We start from the raw sequence: 27,377 nt of genomic DNA, 5'->3' as shown, positions 1-27,377 counted from the left end.
TTAAGATCGGAAGCTGGATGTAATTATTAGTGAAACGTCGCTTAAATTGTAAATCTTGTGGATTTACTCTCCAACACACCGGTGGGCTGTAGTAGTAACTATTTGGCATTTTGTTTATGTGACGAATCCCTTGCTAATTTGCTGTCAGGTGGTAGAGGGTTCACATATTTATACTTATGCCATCGAACCCAAAAACCTCTATTATGAACAATAATAATAATAATACGAATGTCACCTAACGTTTCCATTTAAAATATACATTCCGTGGAGTGGGAGACAGCCCTCATCTGCTACTTACAGTGAAGATCCCCTGGTACTCACTCGTGTCGCTGCTTGCGACGGTGGGGAGCTCGCCCAGCCACTACTGGGGGTGGTACTGAAGAAATTCTGCCACCATGCTGCTGCTTCTGCTTTGAGATCAACACCCCACTGCCAATTTGGGTGAACCTTTTGTAGTGCCCACTCTCAGCCCATTAGTTAGCCCCTGGGCCAATCACGTGAGAGGTCCGACTATAAATAATCTGAGTCCCTCTACTTGGTTGGCCTGCTCCATTTGTAATGACTCTCGGAGAACTTATTGTCTTCGTTCTTCATTTATTAAGGCGTATCATGCAGATAACATACTATCGAATCCTACAGTACTTGGCTATGACTAGCATACAGTACTCGGGCTAGAATAACAACAGATACTTGGACTAGGATAACAACAGATACTTGAGCTAGGATAACAAATGATACTTGGTCTAGGATAACAAGTTACTTGGGCGAGGACAGCACCCAAGTAGCGACGACATCGAGACAGCAACGACATGGAGACAGCGACGGCCCAAAGATGGTGTGGAAACAGTCCATTCCGAATTCCCAGGGCAGCCTCGAGCTCCTTCGCCCGATGGCTTATAGTTCCCCGGCGTGGCGTCGCTCCGCCCCCAGCCATGCCCCCTTTCTCGAATTGTCTCGGCCAATCCTGAACTTCCCCGATGGTTCCCTCCTGTAATTATCTCTCGTAACCACTTTGCCATGTACTGCCCCTACCCCCGCACTGTCACAACACACGCACTGTCTTTCTCTCTCCGCACTGTCCCTACATCACCCCCCCCCCCCTTCTAAAAAAACAGCCATCTCGGCTCACAACGAATAACGAAGAATAGGGCGGAGCACCTATATAAGTAAAATAACCCGACCACCGACGCACGTTAAGGCGGAACCCCGCATATAAAACACAACCCAACGACCGACGCACGTTAAGGCGGAACGTAAAACGCAACCTAACAAACCGACGAACATTAGGGCGGAACGCCGCATACAAAAACAATCTGCCACAACCATGGGAGATCCACTCAATTAAACCGGAGATATTTAGACCGGGTCGTCGACGCCGGTCCATCGCTTGGAGTGGATTTCCATGCCTCTTTGGGTGATGGGTGCTTGCACAAAGGCCTTGAAGGGGCAGGCTAATCTCTGAACATCTCTGAGGAATTCTAGATTTGAAGCTTTCGTGACTGCAAGGATTCATACTCTTTGGTTTTTTTCGGTATCTTGCTGACTGTTCCACCTGAAGACGGAAGCTTGTGTTGCCTCCGAAACGTCGTGATTTGATGAAGTTGTTTTCTTTTATCTTTATTTTGTTTTATCTATGTGAATTTACCAAAAAAAACAAAGAGTATAAATCTCTGAGGAAATTGACCAGGCTCCAGCAAACGGTCCATCGCCCGCGGCGGCTTCTTGCGGTTCCCCCGGCATCAGGGACTTGGGAACTGTGGGCGACACAACGCATTTCCCGAGGCACAACTTCTTCGGCCGACTGCCCCAGCTCGTCGGACACACCAGAGATCGGCCACACTGGATTTGGGGGTGAACTGTCTACAGGGGGCTGAACATATGGTTTCAGGCGTGACGGATGAAAAAACCAGCGGCAGGGTCCCGCCTGAATTCTCACACACTGAGGCCTCCTGACCTCCACCACCTCGACAGGACCCTGCCATGGTCGATGTAATTTGAGGGACACACCCAATGGCTCCTGAGAGCAGTATAACCTGGCCCTGTCCCCCACTGCCCATTGAAGCACATGTTCCTAATGGCTTCCTACTATTGGTAAGGAAGGAGCATTGCAGACGGCCGCACGAGCGCACCTGAAAGCGGCGCACGATGCGGTGACCCTCTTTGTTCGATGGCCAGCCAAAATCGGCTGCTGCTGCGAGGATGACTGGCGTATATATATTTTAAATATATGCGCATATATATAATTGCGTGTATATTTTAAGTTCACGCTGCGTTGCACTGCAGGGCATGCCAAGACTTGACTTACAGAACACCGTGACCCCCTTCACTCCGCAGTCCGGTGTTATGAGACGTCGGCAATTAGGACTCTGAATTGTTTTAATTTATAGTAAAAAAATGTGTCCATATATTTTCTTTTATTGCCGTCGCTTTTGAGGTTAATTAAATTCATTATTTTTAATCATCATTATTATTATTTTGTATTCCGCAGACTCGATTAACCGGTCCTTTCATCGCTGTCAAAATGAAAAATGCGTTTGCCAACAATGAACGTTCCCACAGTGTTCTAAACCCACCAGCCGATAGGGCACACGAAGCCGGTAGGGCACATACAGCCATTAGGGCACACGCAGGCAAGAGGGCACACGCAGCCGGTAGGGCACACGCAGGCTGGTCCTGCGGTGTGCACTGCGCAAGCCTTGTTCTCGCTCGCAACAATATACAGGGTGCTTCAAAAATTGTTAACACTGATATGGGACTATCGTTTTTAATGGGAAAGTAAATGGATGATAAACACTTTAACATGTTAACAACCGTATGTTAATAGCTTTAAAAAAGTCAAAGAGTCTCCAATTGTTCACCACCATTGTCAACGCGTGCTTGGAATCTTCTCCAGGTAGTCTCCAGAGCCCGGAGGTATATTTCTTGTGGTCTTGTTGCAAATTCCCGAAAGTGTTCGCATTTTTTTGAAGCACTCTGTATATTATGATGCGATTTTTCCATAACTCAGTTTTTTTCAGGAACGCAACTACATCATGGAAAAGGAACAACCCCATAAAACCCAGAGCAGCTTCACAAAATGAAGCTCCCGGTACGTGGCGCAAAACGTCAGACATCCTGCCGTAACGACGCCAGTCACGACTCCGATATAACACACACGCGGGAGAGCAACTCAGTAACAGCAGCGGCGGCGGCAACGCAACCGCGAAAAGCGCACGCGGCGGCGGAGAAGGACGAGGCGGGCAGACCGGTTGAGGGAACACCCGGGGGGGTGGAGGGAGCCGGGGGGTGGGGGGGGGTGCGTGGGGTGAGGGTGGGGGGGGCGGCGGTGGACAAAGTGGCGGCTGTGCAATCGGTATCCGCAGGGCACGCGATTTCGTACGTACAGACGGCTCCGATAGATCGACTTCAATCAAGTGCGAGCACGTGGAGCCAAGACTCGCCTTGAGAGGAGGGAGGGAGGAGAGAAAGCGAGCCATGGCCTGCAACCCATGATTTATCACCGATCGAGAGGGGCTGGCACGTGCAGACTTCGCCACTCGCGTGCTTGGCGAATCTGTGTCCATAGGCGTTCGCGCAGTCGGTGTCGCAAATGGAACTCACGTTTAGGGATACCAGAGAGCTACCTTGGAGATGCCTTTCTTATACTTCTTCGTCTTTTTCTTCCTCAGGTGATTTCTGGTCCACACACAGCAGAGGGCATCGCTCTGCTAAAATGATTCATCAATTTCTTTGCACCCTGGTATATGCATCGGCGCTCAATGTAGCTGCTGTCACCCCAGGTCTCAAACATATATATCACTTAATCCTGATAGGCCTGCAAATTACCGCCATATTTTATATATTACATCAAAGGCCATTGAACATGGCATATACCTATACTCGTTTGTTCTTTCGGTAAAGTCACGTAGATGGAAAATTAATAGATTCAGACGTTTCGATCGCAACACAGGAAATCAGGTGAGACAAACACAGCAGGAAAACTGCTGAGGCATATACCATCATCTAATTAATCATCTTCATAAACATAACTTTTATGATCAGGTTCAACCTGTTTTTGGTACGGCTGATGTAGATGCAGAGACAACAACATGTCAGGAGCAGCGGCGGAGTGGTGTATCATCTTTGTGACGATGTATCTCCTTCGTATTTGTGGCTCGGGGCATTGTCGTTATACGCCGCGGGTCTCTGCTCTGGATGACCGCAGTCGCACCACTACTGCAGAGTTTTTAATGCATCGGCGCTCAATGTAGCTGCTGTCACCCCAGGTCTCAAACATATATATCACTTAATCCTGATAGGCCTGCAAATTACCGCCATATTTTATATATTACATCAAAGGCCATTGAACATGGCATATACCTATACTCGTTTGTTCTTTCGGTAAAGTCACGTAGATGGAAAATTAATAGATTCAGACGTTTCGATCGCAACACAGGAAATCAGGTGAGACAAACACAGCAGGAAAACTGCTGAGGCATATACCATCATCTAATTAATCATCTTCATAAACATAACTTTTATGATCAGGTTCAACCTGTTTTTGGTACGGCTGATGTTGATGCAGAGACAACAACATGTCAGGAGCAGCGGCGGAGTGGTGTATCATCTTTGTGACGATGTATCTCCTTCGTATTTGTGGCTCGGGGCATTGTCGTTATACGCCGCGGGTCTCTGCTCTGGATGACCGCAGTCGCACCACTACTGCAGAGTTTTTAATGTTTCACTTGTGTAGTCTTTAATTATAATAACACAAGCGCTTGTGTTGCGATCGAAACGTCGTGGGTTTTTTGCGTCTATTATTTTCAATTTATTTTAAAATAATAATTGTATTTTAATATTTTTTCGTGTTTTTTTGCTCTTATTATTTTACATTTTTACGTATATTTTTATTTTATTATTTTTATTTTTTGTTTTCTACCTGTGTGACTTTACCAAAAGAACCAAGAATATGAATTCCTGCTGTCACGAAAGCTTTAAATCAAAATGTAGTTCCACTTGTGCATCAGCTATCCGCATCTGCAGCTGTGGTTTGTGCAGTGGACGCTATGAAGTTGGGCAGGACTCTTGCGGCCTAGTATCCTGTTGGGGTTAGCAGCACCCAGACGTCGTGGTATAGGGCCCAGGGACAGCGGCTTGAGTGTGTGAAGTCCTGGGCCTGCAACGCACTCAACCCACCGCTAGCGTCTGGCCGAGTCTAAAGACTCCGGCAGGGCCTTTCCAACCTGTGGGCTGCCCGACTAGTTACACTGTCGGAGCAGGTCCCTGGGTCTCTTTTTTCCAGCAGGGAGTGAATTATTTCCGGAAGCCTCCGAGGGATGCTCCTCTTGGCAGCTGCAGTGAAGAGGCCAAGAAAACTGATAGAATTCCGGTGTCGCGGGGAATTCGGCTCACCGCTCTCTCTACAGCTTCCTTACAGTGGTCGCAGACAGCTTTGACCAGGATTCCACCCTGGATATGGTTTTGCCAATTTCACGAGGTAGGATTTCGAATGCTGATGCGGCTGATGATGGGGCATATGTTGGCTTTTGGGGTAGCTTGGAAGGATTTAGAACCATGCCGTGAAGTGTGGTCCTACTTTGAAGTATTGTTAAACTCAGAAATGAGAACATTTACAAAATACTCAACTGAAACAGCATTACTTGTTGGTGTCAAAACCATTCTCTTATCTACAGATTCTGGATCTCTTTCTTAATTGGTTCTCATGGATGTATCCTCAGCGTTTGACACCACGGACAGTCATTGATATACGAACCTAATTTGTTACCGAGGCCCGTTCGTAAGTCGAATGTGTGGTGCCACAGAAGCGAAGCCGCTCCATCTGAGCCGTGCCTGCCACTGTGATGACCGCAGCAGCGAGGCCATCCTGACGACTCCGTGGCCGCGAAACCGCCACCTCTGAGCGACGGGGCCGACGCTGCTCTTCCCTCACCACCCCCCACATCAACACACACACCCCCACATAGAGCCCCGAGGGGAGGTCACCTGGCCGACAGGTTTTCACCCAGAAGCCCCCTCATGGGACCAATCTTGACGGTTTCCTGCGACCAGGGAATTGGGCGACCTCCCCCGAGGCTAACATGCACCGCGGCGAAGTGACTTGGGTTGTAATCACATGGTCACGACGGGGCTGCCGAGCCACCGCGGATAGGAAACAGCAAAAACACACACGGGTCACCAGGCTGGTAGGGGGTGAGGCGGAGTAGCGAGCGATGGGAAGGCAGGAGGCCCTCCCCTTGCACGACGTGTGTGCTTGTTCAAAGAGTAAAAAGCGGACGTTGGAGAGAGCACCGATCGGATTAGCGAAGAGCGGGAAATCCGAGGCTCCTGATTGGACGATAGGCCAGCGGATTAGCAGCACGTTATCTTTGATGTAAGTACGATAAAAAGGGTAGAGGAGGTAGTGGTAGGGATTCGGGTTTCTTCTAGAGTCAAGGAGCGGAGGGGTCATCGTGCCTGCTACTGGATCGTCCGTGAGACGAGTCGCACCGCAGCCAGGCCCCGTTCCTAGCAAGGACTATGTACAGCCTCGCCTTTCCGCGACTTCATGCACCTCGGAGGCGAACCGTGAGTACGTAAGAGGGAGGTGAGGTAAAGGGGAATATCCCTTAGGAAGAGCGATTAGGGAGAGACGGGACAGATTGAGTCCCAGACCGCCGGGAAATAGGTTAGACCTGGCCTGCTGGCCCACACTGACACGGGTAGTTTAGCTTCATTATTCGCGGAGAATAAATCGCCAGTAGTCAATAAACCTTGTCGTGTCGTCCCTGCGAGTGCGGAGAGGGGTGCATGGTGCTGTGAGCCTTCCCATTGTGGTATCCTGTGTTCGCGCACGAGCGTGTATTTTACCCGCGTGTGTGCGCTCGCCGCTGCGTGTAGTTCGTAGTTAACGTGTACGCGAGGTCGACGGGCATCGTGCACGCGAGATCATCCGTGCCACCTCTGCTTAACGTGTGCGCGAGATAGACGGGCGGCATGCACGCGAGATTAACTGTGTAGCTCGTGGTTAGCGTGTGCGAGAGGTGCATGGGCGGCGTACCCGCGAGGTTGTTCACACAGCCCTTTAAACCTGCTCCGGGGCACTTCCTCCAATCGGCTGCGCGCGTAAGAGTGACGCCCCTGCCCTCCGACCCCCGACCCTGGGTCCCGCGCGTGCGATTGGTGCGTGGCGTCGGGCAGGTAGCCGCGTTGAATTTTGGTGGCTACACGCCAGCCCTTTAAATCATGCCCCGAGGGGCCGCAGCGAAGGGGGGGGGGGAGTCAGTGAGCAGCAACCCTCCCCAGGACATGGAAGAGGGGAGCAGTGGATCCCAGATGAGCGGGGAGATGGGAGTCAGCCTCCCCGACAAATGGTTAATAAGTCGAAACTCAACAATAATGCACGACTGTATTTAAATGCCCATATGGTCAGTGTTATTCAATGTGTAGGGGTGTTACGGGAAGGTAACACACAGTCACATCATGGTGGCTACAACCACGTCTGCTATAGCCCCGCCCCTCAGTGGTATATGGGTATAAAGGGCAGGGAGCCAGAGAGCTCGGAGTATTGTGTTGGGGCCAAGAATGAAGAAGCAGTGAAGAAGGAAGTCCGGATAGATAGACTTCCCTGACCGCTGTCCTTTTGAGGGCCGGCTGGGTAAGCTAGTGGTGCGGCCCCAGAGCCTCAGAGCCAGAGCCCTTTTAAGGGTCGGTCTGGTTGGTGGGGTGCCATGATCTGTGCTTGACCAGGGCCAGATCAGATAACTTCCTCTAGAGCCTGTAGCGGAGGAACTGGAGACACAGGGATTAGGCTAGATAGCCTAGGGGGTGTCCTAACGTGTATACGGGTGAAGGGGCCGTTACCCCTTCCAGTGCAACCCTCGTTAAGATCAAATAAACAGTGCTGCCTCTACTCCACCGTCTCCGTGTCCCATGAACCCACTACAACTAGTGTCAGGAGTTGTCTTTATAATGGACACAAGACGGACAAACCGCTCGCAAGAACCTGGGGAGGAAGACGACTCTGCTGGGGCAGCTGGGACAGTGCCAGCGAACTTAGCCAACGATCCCGAAATGCCACAGGCATCCCAACAGCCGCTGCAGCTGGAGGAGTAGCCGTCGTTAGGAGACGGGTTACGGGCAGCTCACTCCCGTCTTGCCGAGCTGCTGTATGCCGCGGCATCCACGCTGGAAGAAATTAACCGCGCGTGGCTGGGGGTGCCGATGCGGCATGGTGAAGAACGCCGGTCAACGTCTGTTCCCGCCAGCACACAGCCGTCAGAATTTGGATTTGCTGCCATGGCGGTGTCTACTACGGAGATTGGAGGGCCGCAGCACCACGTGGACAGCGGGGGCCAATCACCGGCCATAACGTCATCACCAATGGACGGTCGCCGCCAGGACCAATCGGCAGGCGCAACGTCATCAACGATGGATGAGCGCTGCCGACTCCAATCACGGGACGCCGTGTCATCAACTGTACAACTGCCGATGGGGACCGTCATCCCCTCCAGTGATGACGAAAACGGTGGGAATGATGGGCAGCGGCTGTTGGAAACGGAGCTATCGTTCCAACAGCGCTTGCCTGTGTTGACAGAATTTGTGTCCGAAGGGGGCGACTGGGGGGCCTTTGAGCATCGCTTCTTCGCTCATCAAGAGATATCCGGGTGGACGGACAACGAGGCACTGCGTGCCTTACCGGCCACGTTGGATGATGATGCTCTCGCCACCCTCATCACGGCCCACAAGTCGGCACGTGCTACACTGCAGTCAGCGCTCCGAGTCCTCACCACTGTCTACGTGCCGCCATCGGACTGTCGCCAACTGTTCCACGAGCGGCGCAGGGGCCAGAAAGAGTCGCCGCTTGCGTACCGCATGGCTCTCCTGGCCCTTGCAAAGGCGGCTTTCCCACGCATGGACTGCGAGGGGGTGGACGCGATGGTTACAGAAATACTTCTGGCGCTGGCTCAAGAACTGCAGATCGTTGTCATCGCAGCGGACAACGCGGACATGTGTTCCTTGCGGGTAGCAAGGAGCATACACGCACATCTGCTGTCACAACGCTGACCACTTCTCGTCTCCAACGGTGCAGCTGTGGTGTGCGCTGGGATGTCAACCATCCCCTTGTCCGAGGTGATCTTCGCTGCAGGTCGCCCTGCAGAGTGGAGGTCCAGAGGGAGGCCGGCTCGAACGACATTGAGCCACCAGGAGCAACCCAAGACGGCGGGTGCACTCGCCACCTGCTACAACTGCGGCCTCAAGGGCCACGTGGCTTCGGGATGCCGGGCACCACGACAGCGACCGCCAAGACCCCGGCCGGACGGCGCTCCAGCCTACAAGCCTTCGCATCAAACTCCAGCAAGTTGCGGCACCCCACATGATCGGCCTTTGCACACACCTGTCACTATCTCACGTGCTTCAATGTACGGATCTCGTGATATGGCCGCCGGTTTGTCGGGTTGCGGCAGGGTTGAGAGGGCGCTCAGGCTGGGCCAGTGGTCTGAATTGGCTCAACAAGTTGTGGCTGCGTCGGCGGGTTCGTCTGTTGTTGCGGGTCGAATCGATGGGGTTGAGGTGCGTGTCCTTGTCGATACGGGGGCATCGGCAACGATTGTGTCGGATTTGATCTATAATATCCTCCCCGTTCAGAGCCACCCCTTGCTGCCGGTCGACATTCCGTGTTACGCAGCATATGGGGGTTCGTTGGGTATCATAGGCCAAATCCGAGCACAAATTTGCATTGGAGATATCAAATTATCTGGGCCAATATTAGTCTCATCCTCACTGGCGGTTCCGTGCTTCTTGGGGATAGACTTTTTGGCCAAAATGCTGATTAAAATATTGATTGACCAGGTATGCAGTGAGCTCCCTTCGGGCCGACGTATAATGTTGCTGCCTTCCCCGTCACCTCAAGGATGGCCTGTGCGATGATACAGGCATTCGTCATTCGTACTGTGCGTGTGCCACCGGGCGTGCAAATGCTCGTACCTCTTCGGTTACGTCGACCTTTCGCGCCAGGTGTTTCAGACCACGGCATTCTATTAGGGCCCTCAAAGGCTGGGGAAAACGGGCTGGATTTGGTGGCCGCTCAAACGATTGTGAAGGGGAGCGATGACCCGTTCATCATGGTCCTTAATGTCGGGGTGCAAACGGCTGTGGTTCCCCAAGGGACCGTGCTTGCACACGCGACGCCGGTACCCGTAGTAGAAACGGTTATGGGACATGCGGGGACCGACCCTCCATCTTGGCCACGTTCCATTGAGGACGATAGTTGGATGGACGCACTGTGTTCAGGAACGAATTATCTATCCGACTCCCAGCGTGCCGGATTACGGAACCTTTTGATTGAATTCGCTGACGTCTTTAGCAAGCACAAATATGATATTGGGTGCACGAATTTGCTGCAACACCACATCGACACGGGTGCAAATGCTCCGGTACGTCAGAATCCTTTTCGGTTGAGCCCCGCCGAAAAGGATCATGTTAAACAGCTGTGGACGACATGTTTGCTGTGGAAATTATATCTCCTTCCACCAGTCCGTGGGGGGCACCCATAGTGCTTGTGAAAAAGCACAATGGGTCTTTGAGATTTTGTGTGGATTTTCGTCGCTTAAATAAAATCGCGGTAGCCGACGCATATCCACTCCCCCGAATGGACGAATCTCTGGATGCTCTAGCAGGGGAACGATTTTTCTCTACATTGGACTTGTCAGGATTCTGGCAACTTCCATTGGATGACGAGTCCAGACCAAAGACTGCATTCCGTACACCACACGGCCTATTTCAATTTAACCGGTTGCCTATGGGATTACACTCCGCTCTGGCGACATTTCAGCGCCTTATGGAACTGGTTTTGGCTGGCTTACAATGGGATGTTTGTCTGATCTATCTGGACGATGTAATTGTATTTAGCAAAACGTTTGACGAACACCTTTTGAGATTGCGCGCCGTGTTCCTCAAAATGCGTGCTGCAAATTTAAAGTTCAAACCACAGAAGTGCCACTTGCTCCAAGAATCCGTGCGGTATTTAGGGCACATCGTCAGCTGATTGGGCATATCCACCGATCCCGCAAAAACGCAGTGTGTCAGCTCCTGGCCGACTCCCACCTCGGTGGCTGAGGTCAGGAGTTTCATTGGGTTCGCATCGTATTACCGGCGGTTCATTGCGGACTTCGCGACCATTGCTAAACCTTTACATGCCCTGACGGCGAAGGGAGTATTCGGGGTGTGCTCTCACAGGTTGTCGGTGGTGTGGAGCGCTTTGTGGCTAACGGCAGTAGAGTCTTGTCTCCGGGGGAGCAGAGATACTGCGTCACCCGTCGAGAGCTGTTAGCCATTGTATTTTTTATACAATATCGGCCATATCTGTACGGCCGGAACATCACCATCCGTACAGACCATGCAGCATTGCAATATGCCTTGTGGGTGGAACAGCCTTTGGGGCAATTGTCTCGATGGCTCGAGATCCTTCAGGACTATGATTTCACAACCACATATCGGAAAGGTGTTCGATACACAAATTCGGACGCGCAGTCTCGCCTGCCACCCACCTCAGATTGCGCTTGTCTCATGGGATCGGGGCATTGTAAGCCACCGGATGACAGCCCCGCTTTAAATGTTCTGATTCTTGCTGCCACCACCGAGGGCCCTTTGTCTGCGGGTCCTATCAAGCAGGGGGGAGAGAACTCCTTGCTGGGATTGTCTGTTACGGAATGGGGGCGCCTCCAGATGGAGGACGCGTCCCTCCTCGCGTTGCGTCGTCGCGCAGGGGGTTCCATGAGGGGGGTGACAGGGGTTGATTCGTTCGGGCTGCACCAGGGGCTCCTTATGCATTGGGATAGGAAGGCCCGCCGTCGCTGGCTGGTGGTGCCTTCTGCTCTGCGGGGTAAGGCCGTGTGGGCTGCTCACGAGCGACTTTTGCAACTAGGGACTCACAAGACCCTTGCCATGCTCCAGCTAGATTTCTTCTGGCCAGGCATGGCAAGGGATGTGGATGACCTCCTGGGTGCATGTACTCAGTGCGCCCAACGGAAGCCACCAGCGAGGGGCGCCTGTCCGCCGATACAATCTATTACAGTCTCTCGAGTTAATGAACTCATCGCGCTCTACTTTGGGGCCCTTCCCTGCGACCCCTAGGAGTAACAGGTACCTGCTGGTTGGGGTAGAATACTTTACTCGATGGCCTATGGCATGGCCCCTCGCCAACCAGTCAGCAGCAGCCATCGCCGAGGCCTTTGTCCAGGGCTACGTCATCGACAAAGGTGCTCCCGAATGGCTGCTGACTGACCAAGGGAAGAACTTCTCTAGCGTCCTTCTGCAAGAGGTGTGTGCGCTCCTCGGGACAAAAAAAATCCGTACTTCCCCCTATCACCCACAAATGGATAGAATGGTGGAACGCCTTCATAGAACCCTCACGTCCATGTTGTGTCACCAAGTGTGTGACTCCCAGACCGATTGGGACCTTCAGATCCCAGGGGGTTTGGCTGCCTACAGAATGGCTCCTCACGCGGCGACCAGATTCTCGCCGTTCTTTCTGATGTACAGCCGCGATGTTGATCCACCTATTGAGACTCAGCTGCGGGTCTCCAAACGAACCGAAAAATCGAAATTGGCTGACCATGTCAAATTTAATATCCTGAGGTTGACCGAGGCGCAAGAGGCAGCTGCCCAAAACTCTAATTGCCGACAGAAAGCTAACGAGAGGTTGCGATCGTGCCAGTCACGCACACATGCGTGGAGACTGGGTGACAGAGGCTGGCTGCACTGCCCTCAAGTACCGTTGGCAACCTCAGCGAAATTGTTGCGGCCATTGAGGGGTCCTGTGGAAATTGTGGTCATGCGGCCACAGTGTATTTGTATTCAGTGGGGGAAACGTCGCTGGTATGTACACCCCTCGCGCCTAAAGCCATTTGTGGCACCGCGCGTTCCTCCACAACATTACACAGGCCGAGCATGTGATGTGTCCGCTGACTCCTGGACGGCGACTTCGCTGCCTGCCCCTGATCTGCCACTAACTGTTCCATATTCAGGTGCCTCGAGAATGATGGCCTCCCAGCCGCCTGTGCCACCCGGCGGGGACGGGGATTGTCCTCCCGGGATGCCGAGGGTTGCGCACCTGAACGGACAGCGCCCACCGCTGGCCCGACCGGTTTCCCCCCCTACGATGGCCCCGCAAAACGGACTCGTGCCAAAACGTGCCGGTTTTTGTAATGTTGCCTTCTGGTTCCACTTGCTCTGTTCACACTGTTCTACTCACCTGTTATGTCTCCTTTTGCTGCGCTGACGGGTGACTCCGGTTGAATGCGGGGGGGGGGGGGGGGGAATGTATATGCTGTATATAGTGTATCTTTGTATAGGTGGGTTGGGTTATTTATTGGGGCATTTGGTTGTTATGAGGCACACACGGTTCGGGGTTTGTTGCATTGTTATTGTTTAATATTGTTGCAGCCGGGACGGCTGTGGGCTGTATAGGAGGGGGTGATGTAGGGGTGTTGCGGGAAGGTAACACACAGTCACATTATGGTGGCTACAACCACGTCCGCTATAGCCCCGCCCCTCAGTGGTGTATGGGTATAAAGGGCGGGGAGCCAGAAAGCTCGGGGCAGTGTGTTGGGGCCAATAATGAAGAACCAGTGAAGAAGGAAGGCCGGCTAGATAGACCCTGGGACTTCCCTGACCGCTGTCCTTTTGAGGGCCGGCAGGGTAAGCCAGTAGTGCAGCCCCAGAGCCTCAAAGCTGGAGCCCTTTTAAGGGTCGGTCTGGTTGGTGGGGGTGCCGTGATCTGTGCTTGACCAGGGCGAGATCAGATAGCCTCCTCTAGAGCCTGTAACAGAGGAATTGGGGACACAGGAATTAGGCTAGATAGCCTAGGGGGTGTCCTAACGTGTATACGGGTTAAATGGCTGTTACCCCTTCCAGGTTGACGAGTGTATCACCATTGGGGACATTCAGGCGTCGGGGCCCGTGTTGATCTCGCGCACGTTGGCCGTGCCATGCTTGTTGGGCACTGATTTTTTGGCGAGAATGCCGGTCAAGATTCTTGTGGACCAGGGTTGTCTTGAGCTGCCGTCGGGTCGTAGATTGCGGTTTTTGTCATTACCGCTTCCCCGACCGGCGTCCACCGAAACGGTTCAGGCTTTGGTTGATGCCACCATGACGGTTCCTTCGGGTTCGCAAATGTTGATTCCGCTTCGTTATCGCAAGCAAATCTGTTGCGGCGACATCACGGTGAATGGTGTCTTGTTGACGCCTTCTAATGCTGCTATGCAAGGGTTGAAGTTGGTTTGTGCTCAAACTATTCTCAGAACGGGTCAGGCCCCGTTTCTGCAGGTTTTGAATGGGGGACCTGGTGATTTTGTTGTGCCCACGGGCACTGTCCTCGCTCATGCCACCACCACTTTTACCGACCGTGAGGAGCGCACGTCGGCGCAGGCTGTATGCGCTGTCGGTAAAAAGTGTCCACCGGACAATCGATGCATCGCCTAATTGTGATGAAAACTCGTCGCTTTCTCTGGCTCAGCGTGACGATTTGCGGCTATTGTTGTTCGAATTTTCCAATGTGCTCAGCAAGGACAATTTCGACTTGGGTCAGACGTCCTTGTTGTCCCATCACATAGATACGGGTGACACCAGCCCCATTCGCTTGAACCCACATCGTATGGGGCCGTCCGAGAAAGAAAGTGTGCGGCGTGCTGTCGAAGATATGTTGGCCGCGGACATTATTTCGCCCTCCACTAGCCCGTTGGGCACTCCTGTTGTTTTGGTAAAGCAAAAGGATGGCAACCTCCGATTTTGTGTTGACTTTCGGCAGTTGAATAAGGTTTCCGTGGCAGACACATATCCCCTGCCATGGATGGATGACTCCTTGGATGCTTTGTCCAGAGCGCGGTTCTTCTCGACCCTTGATCTATCTTCTGGGTTTTGGCAACTGCCCCTCGATGAATATTCGAGGCAGAAGACCTCATTCCGAACTCCACGAGGCCTCTTTCAAATTAATTGTTTGCCGATGGAATTTGAATGCCACTCCTGCCACGTTCCAGAGACTCATGGAACTCGTCATGGCTGTTCTCCAATGGGACACTTGCTTAATTTATCTGGACGACGTCATTGTGTTCAGCTGGTCATTTGATGACCACCTGCTCCGGCTGTGTGCTGTTTTTGAGCGGATGCACTCGGCAAATCTGAAATTTAAGCCTAAAAAGTGTCACATTGTGAGTGTGGACGATATTTCCACCGATCCTACAAAGACGGTGTGCGTTCACGACTGGCTGGTTCCCGCGAGTGTGGGAGATGTATGGAGCTTTGTCGGCTTCGCCTCCTATTATCGCCGGTTCATCCCTCAGTTCGCTTCCATCGCAAAACCGTTGCATGCGCTCACGGCTAAAAATCAGCGTTTCCACTGGGGACCAGAGGAGGAGGCTGCGATCAATACCTTGCGGGATCGGCTGTCTGACGCGCCTACTCTGAACTACCCCAATTTTTCGTCCCCCTTCATCCTTGACACTGACGCCAGCAACACGGGCATCGGGGCTGTCCTGTCACAGATGAAGGGGGGCGTCGAATGCGTCATTGCGTATGGTAGTCGGGTGCTCTCGCCGGCGGAAACCCGCTATTGCATCACTCGTCGGGAGTTGCTGGCGTCGCTCATTTTGCGCGACTTTTTCAGCCCTACTTATATGGCAGGAGGTTCGTTATCTGCACTGATCAATGCGGCTCTCCAATAATCGTTGAAAATCGAGCAGCCGGGTGGTCAGTTGGCATGCTGGTTGGAGTGTTTGCAGGAATTCACGTTTGATGTCACCTACCGGAAAGAGACTCGTCACGCTAATGCTGACGCATTGTCGCGGTTGCCACACGCATCTCACTGTGCTTGCCGCTCCGGTGTAAACCGCTGTACTCCTCATGATGAGTCTCGACCCCTGGCCGTGTCCGCAGTTGAGACGCTTCCAGACGAGACGAGGGTTCCACCTGACGATGGTGTGTTGCGCCTCACACGTTCAGTGTGGTTGTGCGAACAATTTTCTGATGACTCTTTGACCTCCTTGCGGAAACGGGCTGTACCGTTCACGGGTGATTCCGATCCTGTCAAGGAGGGTCGGCTTTTGATTCATGAGAGGTTATTGATGTGGCAGGATAACATGTCACGCCGGCTTCGATTGGTTGTGCCAGATTCTCTCCGTGCGGGGTTGAGCTGAACGTTGCATTGTGAACATCTTTTCCATCTCGGCGTTCATACAACGTTGCTTACCCTGCAGAGGGATTGCTAATGGCCGGGTATAACGTCTGACGTCACTAGTGCACTTTGGTCGTGCACCGAGTGTGCCCGGAGGAAATCGCCCCGGCAGCATTATATTCCGCCCTTGCAATCCATTTCGGTCATGCGCATTAATGAATTAGTTGCCTTGGATGTGTTGGGTCCATTCCCTGTCACACCTCGTGGAAACAAATGTATTCTCGTGGGCGTGGAATATTTTTCTCGTTGGTCTGTGGCTTGGCCCCTTCCAAAATCAATCTCTTTTATCCATCGTTGACGCTTTTGTGAATGGCTATGTGATGGATAAAGGGGCGCCGGAAAAGTTGCTCACTGATCAGGGTAGGAACTTTACTTCCAAGTTGTTGTGTGACGTTTGCTCTGCCCTGGATACCTGGAAAATGTGTACGTTTGCCTACCATCCTCAGACGAACGGTATGGTTGAGCGCTTAAATCGAACCTTGTCCGACATGCTGTGCCAAATGGTCAATGAGAGGCAGGTTGACTGGGATTTGCAGGTACCTAGTGTCCTCTCTGAATGGCGCCTCACGCTTCTACGTGATACTCCCCATTCTTCCTCATGTACGGGAGGGAGAACGTGCCGCCTGTTGATGTTCAATTGACTTCCCCGGTTATACCTCCTAAGTCGACTCTTTCTGACCATGTCCAAGAGTCCCTTAGACGGGTTTCGGAGGTGCGGGAGGCTGCCAGGTTGAATACCTCCAGGACCCAGGCTGGAAATGAACGCTGTGTGCGGAGGTCAAAAGAGGACATGCCATGGCCTGTTGGCGATGAGGCTTGGCTTCATTGCCCGCAGGTGCCTGTGTGCACCTCCCCTAAGCTCCACAAACCATGGCAGGGGCTGGTGAAAATTATTGAGGTTTTGTGTCCTGAGTGTGTTCGCGTTCATCACGGCCGTCGGCATTGGTTTGTTCACCCGTCGCGATTGAAGCCGTTTGTTGCTCTCGTTGGGCCATTGTCATCTCCAAATCCCGGGTTCCCAGTGCCTGACGTGGCCAACAGGCCTGCTGCACCTGTGCAAGGTGATCCTCTGAAGTTTGTTTCTTTACCACCCACAGCGCCCTTGAGTAAGGCGGCATGACCGGCAGATGCCTATACCCCGCAATTCCCACCTGGGCTGGATCCGGCTGTGTCGCCCTCTACTGGACCACTGCTTCCACCTGCCGGTGTTCCGGTGTTGGTCCCGCCTCAGGCAGATGGGCCGGCTGCGCGGACACGTTCCAAGATGTCGTGGTTTTCTTGAAGCATTTGGGTTTTGACTTGCGTGTCTGTTCCTATTCCGCATTGTTGTTGTCTGACATTGATTGTTGGGGTATTCCTTATTTTTCTTATTCCATTCTGCTTGTTGTTATGCTCAGTTGCTGATGGCGCTCCTGTAACGCTTTATTCTTCCTCAGCATGGGACAGCTAGATTTTTTTTCATTGGTGGGGGTGATGTAATAATAGAGCACCATCTACAGAATTATTGTGGGGGTTACATTACTTATCATACAGTCCATGGTTTATCGATAGTAGGGATTATATCTGTGGTAAAGGTGATTGGGCAGATCTACCAGGGAAGCCTCTGGAACGTTCCCGAAGGTTCCAGGAGGGGCGTGGCCAGAGGCGGGGCTTAGCCTCCGGGGATGCGAATATAAGCCGGGGGTACAGCAACGTTAGGGGTCGGTGTTGAAGATCAAGAGGAGCTCCCTGTCGCTGCGGCCCCGCCATCTCCACCTGCCACTTGGCGGCTCGACCTCCAGCCGCTCAGCCGCTCCCTAGCGCACCGCCAGCCAGCAGTGTGTTAGCGAGCAGGGTGATTGCCACGTGGGGCGGGGCAGCCCAGCCCCGAAAGCGGGTCAACATCCTCGGAGAGAGAGAGAAGTGGCTGTACCGAAGATTTATAAATAAAACACTTGAAGTTACTTACCATGTCGGAGCCACTCATTACCTAAGTATGGGTGTTCGTAAGTGTGAGTGTTCGTAAGTGAAGGTGTTCGTAAGTGCAGGTGATATTCCTAAGTGCGGGCATTCATAAGTGCGGGTTTTCACGGGTGTTCGTAATTGAGCATGGTGTTCGTAAGTCAGGTGTTTGTAAGTGCAGATGTTCATAAGTGTGGGTGTTGGTTAGTGTGAGTGGTGTTCATAAGTGCGGCTGCTCGTAAGTGTGGGTGTTGTTCGTAAGTGTGGGTGGCGTTTGTAGGTGCAGGTGTTCATAAGTGCGGGTGGTGTTCGGAAGTGCGGGTGGTGTTAGTAAGTATGGGTGTTTGTAAGTGCGTGTGTTCATAAGTGCGGGTGTTCATACAGGCGGAGGTTCGTAAATGGGTGTGATCGTAGGCTTGGATGTTCATAAGTATGGGTGGTGTTTGTAGGTGTGGGTGTTCATAAGTGGAGGTTGTGTTCATAAGTGCGGGTGTTCATGAGTGCGGGTCTTCGTAAGTATGGGTGTTCGTAAGTGTGGGTGTTCGTAAGTGCAGGTGGTATTCGTAGGTGCGGGTGTTCGTAGGTGGAGGTGGTGTTCATAAGTGCGGTTGTTCGTAAGTGCGGCTGTTCGTAAGTGTGGGTGGTGTCCGTAAGTGAAGGTGTTCGTAAGTGTGGGTGTTTGCTAGTGCGGGTGGTTTTCTTAAGTGTGGATGTTCGTAAGTGCAGGTGTTCTTACATGCAGGTGTTCGAAAATGCAGGTGTGCGTAAGTGTGGGTGTTTCCTAAGTGTGGGTGGTGTCCGTAAGTGCGGGTATTCGTAAGTGTGGGTGTTCGTAAGTGTGGGTGTTCGTAAGTGCGGGTGTTCTTAAGTGCAGGTTTTCGTAAGTGCGGGTATTCATAACTACAGGTGTTCGTAAGTGCGGGTGGTGTTGTAAGTGCAGGTGCTCGTAAGTACGGGTGTTGTTCGTAAGTGCGGGTTGTGTTCGTAGGTGCTGGTGTTCATAAGTGCATGCGGTGTTAGTAAGTGCGGGTATTCGTAAGTGTGTGTGTTCATAAGTGCGGGTATTTGTAAATGCGTGTGTTCGCGAATGCCGGTGTTTGTAGGCGTGGGTATTCTTAAGTGCTGGTGGTGTTCGTAAGTGCGGGTGTGCGTAGGTGCGGGTGTTCATAAGTGTGGGTGTTCATAAGTGCGGGTCTTCATAAGTCCGGGTGGTGTTCATAAGTGTGGTTGTTCGTAAGTACGGGTGGTGATTGTAGTATCGGGTGTTCGTAAGTGTGCATGGTGTTCGTAAGTGTGAGTGTTCATAAGAGTGGGTGGTGTTCATAAGAGTGGGTAGTGTTCGTAATCGCAGGTGTTCGTAAGCGCAGGTGTTGAAAAGTGCAGGTGTGCGTAGGTGCGGGTGTTCCTAAGCATGGGTGGTGTCCGTAAGTTCAGGTTTTCGTAAGTGCGGGTGTTTGTGAGTGTGGGTGATGTTCTTAAGTGCGGGTGTTCTTAAGTGCGGGTGTTCATAAGTGCGAGTGTTCGAAACTGGGTGTTGGTAAGTGTTCTTCAGTGCGGTTGGTGTCCATAAGTTTGGGTGTTCATAAAAGCAGATGGTGGTCATAAGTGCGGGTGTTCCTAAGTCAAAGACTGTCTGTATTGATCATTCTATTCTCCTCGAGCACTTTCATGGCTTTGCCGGCTGCTCCAATGCGATTCTAACTTGGTTCTCTTGTCTCTCTGATTGGGTGTATTATGTTGCTGTACATGGTGTCGCATCCTCTCACAAGCCTCTGCTTGGTAATGTTTCGCAGGGGGCGATTATGGGTCCTCTACTATTCATCACATGTATCCTCAAGCTTCGTTAAAAAAACAGCAATTTTTCATGCTAATGATGCAGAAATTAAATCTTGACTTAAAGCTTTTGTAATTGCAGGAATTCATATTCTTTGGGTCTTTTGGTAAAGTCACATAGATAGATACAAAAGAAAATAACAAAAAATCTATGACGTTTCGATCGCAACACAAGCGGTCGTTATCAGAAAAAGGGGGGAAAAGTGGGGTTAGCCTCTAAAGGCAATCAAAGGCTACCTGGCAGCCCTTTGATTGGTGGAAATTCACCACGAGCACCGCCGTGGACCATCACTTACATTACACTTGGGCTACGCCCATTTTAAACGTTTATAAACAGTTGCCTTTAAAGGCTAACCCCGCTTATCCTGATGACGACCGCTTGTGTTGCGATCGAAACGTCGTAGATTTTAACCTCTTTGTTTTTTTTCGGTAAAGTCACGTAGAAATAAGAAATAATAAAATTACATAATAGTGTACGACGTTTCGATTGCAACACAAGCAATCATCATCAGGTACAGAAGAGCTAAATTTAAGAGAGAGAGGAAACACATAGCCGCAGATATATATACAGACACCCAAGTAGAGGGAATTAACACAGATACACCAGGGGATACAGAGAGAGATGGAGTGTGCTCCTCCGTCTCTCTCTGTACCCCTGGTGCAAGACCGCTCACTTCCATCTCTGCAACATTTTTCGTACCCGCAACTGTCTCTTTCTCTTATACATCTGCAGAAATAGGACTTCACACGTTTGTAACCTCCCAGGCTAGACTACCGTATTTTCCTGCATATAGCCGGCATATGCATATAACCCACAGACGCATATACCCCGCAAAAATAGCGTTTTGTGTAAAACAAATTTCAGATAGCCCGAACCTCCATACACCCCGCATGCATTCATATCTTCAACGTCGTTACCGCAGCTTAATACCATCATATTAATACGAAGTTTACATTTGTAATACATTCCACTATCAATTGTTAACATTAAAATCATAACGCGCACAAAGAAAACAAACTAACCGGAAACGAGTGAACTTAAAACAGTTAATTAGTAACAAAAGTAAATATCCAATAAATAAGTAACACGTAACTGGTAGATACTGTAAGTACAGTTTTAGTATTGGTAGATTGCGCACTGCGCAGACAATAGCGGCACTACGGTACCGCCGTTGCCTCGCCCCCAACCCCCCACCTCTCTCTCCACCCAGCTCTCCCGTCACTACCACAGATATTGCTCTGCCCCACCCCCAAACCCCCCACCTCTCTCCTCCCAGCTCTCCCGTCGCCGCCGCAGACCTCGCTCTGCCCCACCCCCCAACCCTCCACCTCTCTCTCCTCCCAGCTCTCCCGTCACTACCACAGATCTTGCTTTGCCCCACCCCCCAACCCCCCACCTCTTTCTCCCCCCAGCTCTCCCGTCACTACCACAGATCTCGCTCTGCCCCACCCCCCCAAACCCACCTCTCTCCCCAGCTCTCCCGTCGCCACCGCAGATCTTGCTCTGCCCCACCCCCTAACCCTCCACCTCTCTCTCCCCCAGCTCTCCCGTCGCCACCACAGATCTTGCTCTGCCCTACCCGCCAAACCCACCTCTCTCTCCCCAGCTCTCCCATCACCACCGCAGATCTTGCTCTGCCCCACCCCCCAACCCTCCACCTCTCTCTCCCCCAGCTCTCTCGTCGCCACCACATATCTTGCTCTGCCCCACCCCCAAACCCACCTCTCTCCTCCCCAGCTCTCCCGTCGCCACCACAGATCTTGCTCTGCCCTACCCCCCAAACCCACCTCTCTCCCCAGCTCTCCCATCACCACAGCAGATCTTGCTCTGCCCCACCCCCCAACCCTCCACCTCTCTCTCCCAAGCTCTCTCGTCGCCACCACATATCTTGCTCTGCCCCACCCCCAAACCCACCTCTCTACCCAGCTCTCCCGTCGCCACCGCAGATCTTGCTCTGCCCCACCCCCCAACCCTCCACCTCTCTCTCCCCAGCTCTCCCGTCACCACCACATATCTTGCTCTGCCCCACGTCTCTCACCCCAGCTCTCCCGTCGCAGGTAAACAAGTGAGCCCCCTTCCAACATTGTCATTTCATTGTACAAACAATTCTAATAATTTAAAACGTGATAACACGTGCAATTTTAGTGTGAGTGGTTTATCCAGCAGTGCTTTAGTCAAAGGTAAGTGTTGCATAGTGGATAGTCCTACCATGAAAAAATGTAACGAGTCATGACATGCCACACGTGTAAAATATTTTTGGAATAGCCCGCACCTCCATATACCCCGCAGGGTTTTATTTTGTTTGTAAAAAAGTGGTATACCCTGCGGGTTATATGCGGCAATTCTCTTCTCATTTGGTCTCCCTTTATCTCTCGTCCAAAGGTGGGCAAAGTGCGTTGAAATCGCAGCTGCAACAGTACTCACTCGTCGTATCCATAATTGTAATCATATTCTCATTGCATGGTAATCACTCAGTCACTATTCATTCAATCCACTCGTCATGATTTACTATCAGAATACCAATTATTATTGCATGCCTGTCACTCATTCACTCCGATTCATTCAACCCATTCATAATTATTTGCTAACGTAATAATAATTATTATCATTGCATGGTCATCCCTCATTCACCCCCATTCATTCAATTCATTCATCATCATTTACTATCAGGAAAATAATAATTAAATTGCCATCACTCATTCACCCCATTCATTCAATCCATTCATAATCATTTAATATCAGAATAATAATTATTATTCTCATTACATGGCTATTATGCATTCACTCCATCATCATTTACTGTCATCAATTTCGCCTCCGCCGATGTCACGAATCATCACAGATTCGCCCCACGTTGCCACCTCTCGTCTCTTTCATTCACCCCATCTGCACCCATTACATTCATATGCAGTGCCCTTGCTCATTCTTCGTAAGAATTATGTTAAGATAAGATTACGCCCGCTTTATGAACCTTTCCACTGGCTACCGATTCAGTCTGGAATCACCACCAAGAGTGCACTCACCGTGTATTCAAAATTCTCCCCAGGCTAGCGCCCGATGCCTATCTTTCCCCGCTGATTTCAGCATGGTTTACTCCGCCCCGGGTTCTCCGTTCATCTTCCCCAAGGTTCTGCTCTCCACCCCCCCCCCAAAGAAATACAACTGAAACTCCACTGGCGGACGAGGCTTTCTCATGCGCAGCTCCCTCCTGCCTGCAGTCTGGAACACCCTCCCACTCCACAATCCGACAAAATCAACTCCATCACCGTATGATCATCATAATTATTATTCAAATCCGAACTGAAGGCCTTTTTTAATTCATCCAGGCACACGCTGATAAATAAGAAATCATATTTTATATTTCATGGAAGCGAGTTCGTAAGTATGGGTGTTCATAAGTGTGGGTGGTGTTCGTTAGTGTGCGTGTTCTTAAGTGCAGGCGTTCGTAAGTGTGAGTGTTCGTAACTGCGGGTGTTGGTAAGTGCGGGTGTTTGTAAGTGTGGGTGTTCGTGAGTAGGGTGTTAGTAAGTGCGGGTTTTCATAAGTGCAGGTGGTGTCAACTTTGTTAACACCCCCCCCCCCCCTCATGAAGGTTCTTATGGGCTTGGGTGAGAAGTTGGAACTGTGGTCTGGAATGTGTAGTAGACCTTGACGGACTAATTTCTCTCATTGTCGTTTGTGCCCTTTTGTACTTTGGTGCCTTGTTTGTTTATATTAAAAAAAAACATTCTTCAGGGGTATTTCATTTGCTTGGTAGCAGCTGCATCTAGAATTTTGTCCCGCATATATAATTAACTAGCGGGAAGTACCCGGCGTTGCCCGGGCGAAAAAGGCAGACACACACATGGACTTACACACAGACATCGACCCACACACATAGAAACACATCGACCTAGACGCACACACACACACATGGATAAACCCAGGGTGGATCGTTAGCAGGCCAGCCTAAATGTTTCCAACCAGCGAAGATGTTCCATTAGGTGGGTGCACGTTTCGCAAGCGTACAGAAGGTAGGGGATTACCGTGGCCGAGAAGACCTGGAGCTTCATGCAGAGCGAGAGACCAGGTAGCTTCCACACAGCGTAACGCAGCCAATAAAAATATGATGGCGCTCAACTGATTTGGAGTGAGATGTCTGGTGTTAAACCGGAGCTGGTCATGAGCACACTGGCCAGGTATGGGAATCTCTCCAATGTCCACACAACTGCCGCATCAGAAATTGTGAGTTGTGGGGGTGGATTGTCCGATGGTACAAAATACCCAGCCAGGTGCTTAGATTTGATGGGGCTGATGGTAAGGCCCCACCTCTTAGTGCCAAGCTCCAGGTTCAGCAGCAGTGCCTTCAAGTCCTCCTCTGAGTGAGCAGGATTCACCAGAGCATCGGCATACATTACATGGTTGATCAATAGGGAGCCATCCCTTGACCGTACCCGGGCATCGATCAGCCTCCCATTGTATATGTACCATATGGTAATTCCTCCGGTACAGCCACTGAAGTCTTCACGAACTACGTGGTCAAAATATATGTTAAAAAATGTGGGAGCCAGAGTACATCCCTGTCGCACCCCAAGGTGTAGAGGGAATGGCTCTGACTGACGGCCACATAGTTTGACGCGGGGCCACTCACCATCATGAAGGTCCTTAAGGATCGTGAGCAAAGGGTGAGGGACTCCGAAAGTATGAAGAACAACCCAGAGGGCAGGCCTACTGATGGTATCACAGGCCTTGACCAGGTCAATAAAGCACACACATTCACTCACACACACACATGGACCTACAGACACGCAAAGGAATGGACTTACACGGACTCACATGGAGCCACGGACACAAAGCGACTAACACACACACCCATGGACTGACACACACAGACATATGGACTCGCACACACAAACACATGGACTTGCACACACACATATGGACTCACACACGCATAGACATCCACTTTAGATACACACACATGGAGTTAAACACACATATATGGACGTAGACACATACAGCGACACACACACACACATCGACTCACACACAGATATACATTGACTTACAGACAGATTGACGTAAACACGCATATGTACTTACACACACATATCGACTAAGACACACACACATGGACTTACACACACATACATAGACTGACACACACATTGCCCTACACACATATACACATATGGACTGTGTCACACAGACATCTACTTTAGATACACACACATGGCTTAACACACATATCGACTCACACACACGCACTGACTTACACACACACATCGAGTGACACACACACATGTATGGACTTACACACACGTGGACTAACAAACACACATAAGGACTGACACACACACATCGACGTACACACACACATGGACTAACACACACACAGCGACTGATGCACACACAAATGGACTGACACGCACACTTGGACTGACACACAAACACTTGGACGTACACACACACATCGGGCGATGTCCAATCGTAAAAGACAGACACACAAATGGACTTAAACACACGCATGGACCTACACGCGCACACATATGGACTCAAACACACACACACATCGACTCGCACACACACATCGACGTGCACAGCATTCACCGATGATGGGACAGCTCTCAGTATCGCAGTACTCCGTATGAGTAAATAGCGTGACATGAGCGATGGAAACAATGGAAATGCATTGAAGAAATAAGCAGAAAGCAGTGTAAATTAAAGAGCAGCAGTACGCACAGGTAAGTTGAGAAGCAGGCTACAGTTTAGATCATAGACTGCCAGTATGCCGACTCAATGACATAAGCATTGCTTCAGTCGACATAAAAAGCTGCCAATACAGGCAGCAGCTGAAAAAGCAGAATACAGTCGACATGAAAGGCGGGGAGTACACTGAGTGAGGTAAAGAAGCAGGCAACAGATTATAGACTGGCATACAGTCATAATGGTCAAAAGGAAAATTAGTAGTGTAGATAATAGTGGCAGTGCACTGACGTTAATTAATGAGCAGGCAGCAGAACACATGACAGACTGGCAATACACCGTCGCAGCGTGATGAAAGCACAGCTAAAAAAGGGAATATTTATCAAGCTAATAATGAAAATTTTGTTTTGTGCACACACACATCATTGTAATATCTGGCAACGTATTTGTTTCATAATAGTAAACAATGAACCCGAGTTCTTATCTGCACACAAACATAATTATTGTAATGTGGCAACTTATAAGTTTCATAATAGTAAGCAATGAAGCAGAGTTCCTATGTGCACACAAAAATTATTATTGTAATATCTGGCAACGTATTTGTTTAATAATAGTAAACAATGAACCTGAGTTCGCAGGGTAAGAAGCAAGGAAATTTGTACTTACCACAGGCTTAGTCAGGCCTAGGCCGGTGCGGAGCCCCCGTCCTGGCCTACATTGCCGAGGCGGGGGAGGTAGCACGTTGGCAGGCTGGGCCACTACCCCCACACCCATCCCCCCGCCCGTGCAATAATGGTATTTAAGCACTATATTATCTACGGACTCTGTTGCAGAAACTGGACGTGTTTGTTTTTTTTGGGGGGGGGGGCGAAGAGGACATGAGACTGTGAAGAAAAATCCGCAGCGTGATGTGTATATTTATTGCATGTTAAACGCGTAAAATGAAATGTCCCCCGTGAGCTCGACCGAACGCGCATTACTTGGCAGGGTCCGCCCCCCCCCCACGCAATTGTCAGTTGGTACGGTCGATGTGACGCAATAAGTAAATAATTAAAATAAGATTGTCACAAATTTGTTAATTAAACTACTTTAAAGTTGAGGGATGCGAAAACGGAATAGCCTATTCCCACCCCGGGACTTAGGGCGTGCTGCCTGGCAATTTTTTTTGGACGTCAAGCCCACCGTCCGAGAGCCAAATCCCTCGCAAGCGCGCGCGCGGAGACTTTTATATATAAGAAGATGTACTGTGGTGCCACAACAGCGAAGCCGCTCCGTCGAAACCGGGGCCGTCGTTGTGCTGCTGCGACCGAGAAGCCACCCGGCTCCCATCACAGCACTTCCCCCCCCCCCACCTAAACACACACACACTCAAGTAGGGCCTCATGAGGAGGGGGGGGGCACCTGCCCTGAGTTTTTACCCGAGAGGCCCCCTCGTGGGGGTGCTCCACGGTTTCTCAGGGTCAGGGAATTGGCAGCCCGCCCCCCCCAGGCCAAATGGCACTGCGGTGCCGTGGCTTAACTTAGAATTAAATGACCACGGCGAACTCACTGAGAACCGCAGTGAGGAGATGCCCAGGACACACGCGGACCAGCAGACAGGTGGGGAGTGGGGCAGCGCGGGTTAAGCGTCTCTACCCATGGTGCACCGCGGGTTAGCGTCTCTACCCATGATGCACCGCGGATTAACGGCCCTACCCATGATGCACCGCG

The 27,377-nt window shown here is 51.1% G+C and overlaps 1 long non-coding RNA gene across 4 annotated transcripts; it reads right to left on the bottom strand.

The window, feature by feature from the left end:
• On the bottom strand, positions 1-27,322 carry LOC116955560 (uncharacterized). 4 transcript variants are annotated; one of them, XR_012930024.1, is made up of 3 exons: positions 27,217-27,322; positions 3,441-3,675; positions 1-1,754 (listed from the first exon to the last, which is right to left on the bottom strand). It is a non-coding gene; the product is annotated as an uncharacterized LOC116955560 (long non-coding RNA). The 4 variants fall into 4 exon arrangements; XR_004404861.2 differs by having other exon boundaries at positions 3,601-3,675; positions 27,217-27,320; XR_012930023.1 differs by lacking the exon at positions 27,217-27,322 and adding an exon at positions 26,334-27,186.
• Positions 27,323-27,377: the final 55 nt, after the last annotated feature.

The sequence above is a fragment of the Petromyzon marinus genome, chromosome 60 (genome assembly GCF_048934315.1).
Source record: "Petromyzon marinus isolate PM22_M1 ecotype Great Lakes invasive population chromosome 60, UKy_Petmar_22M1.pri1.0, whole genome shotgun sequence".
NCBI lineage: Eukaryota > Metazoa > Chordata > Hyperoartia > Petromyzontiformes > Petromyzontidae > Petromyzon > Petromyzon marinus.
Note: the sequence above shows the minus strand (reverse complement) of the source record. Positions and strands in the feature narration are given on the sequence as shown.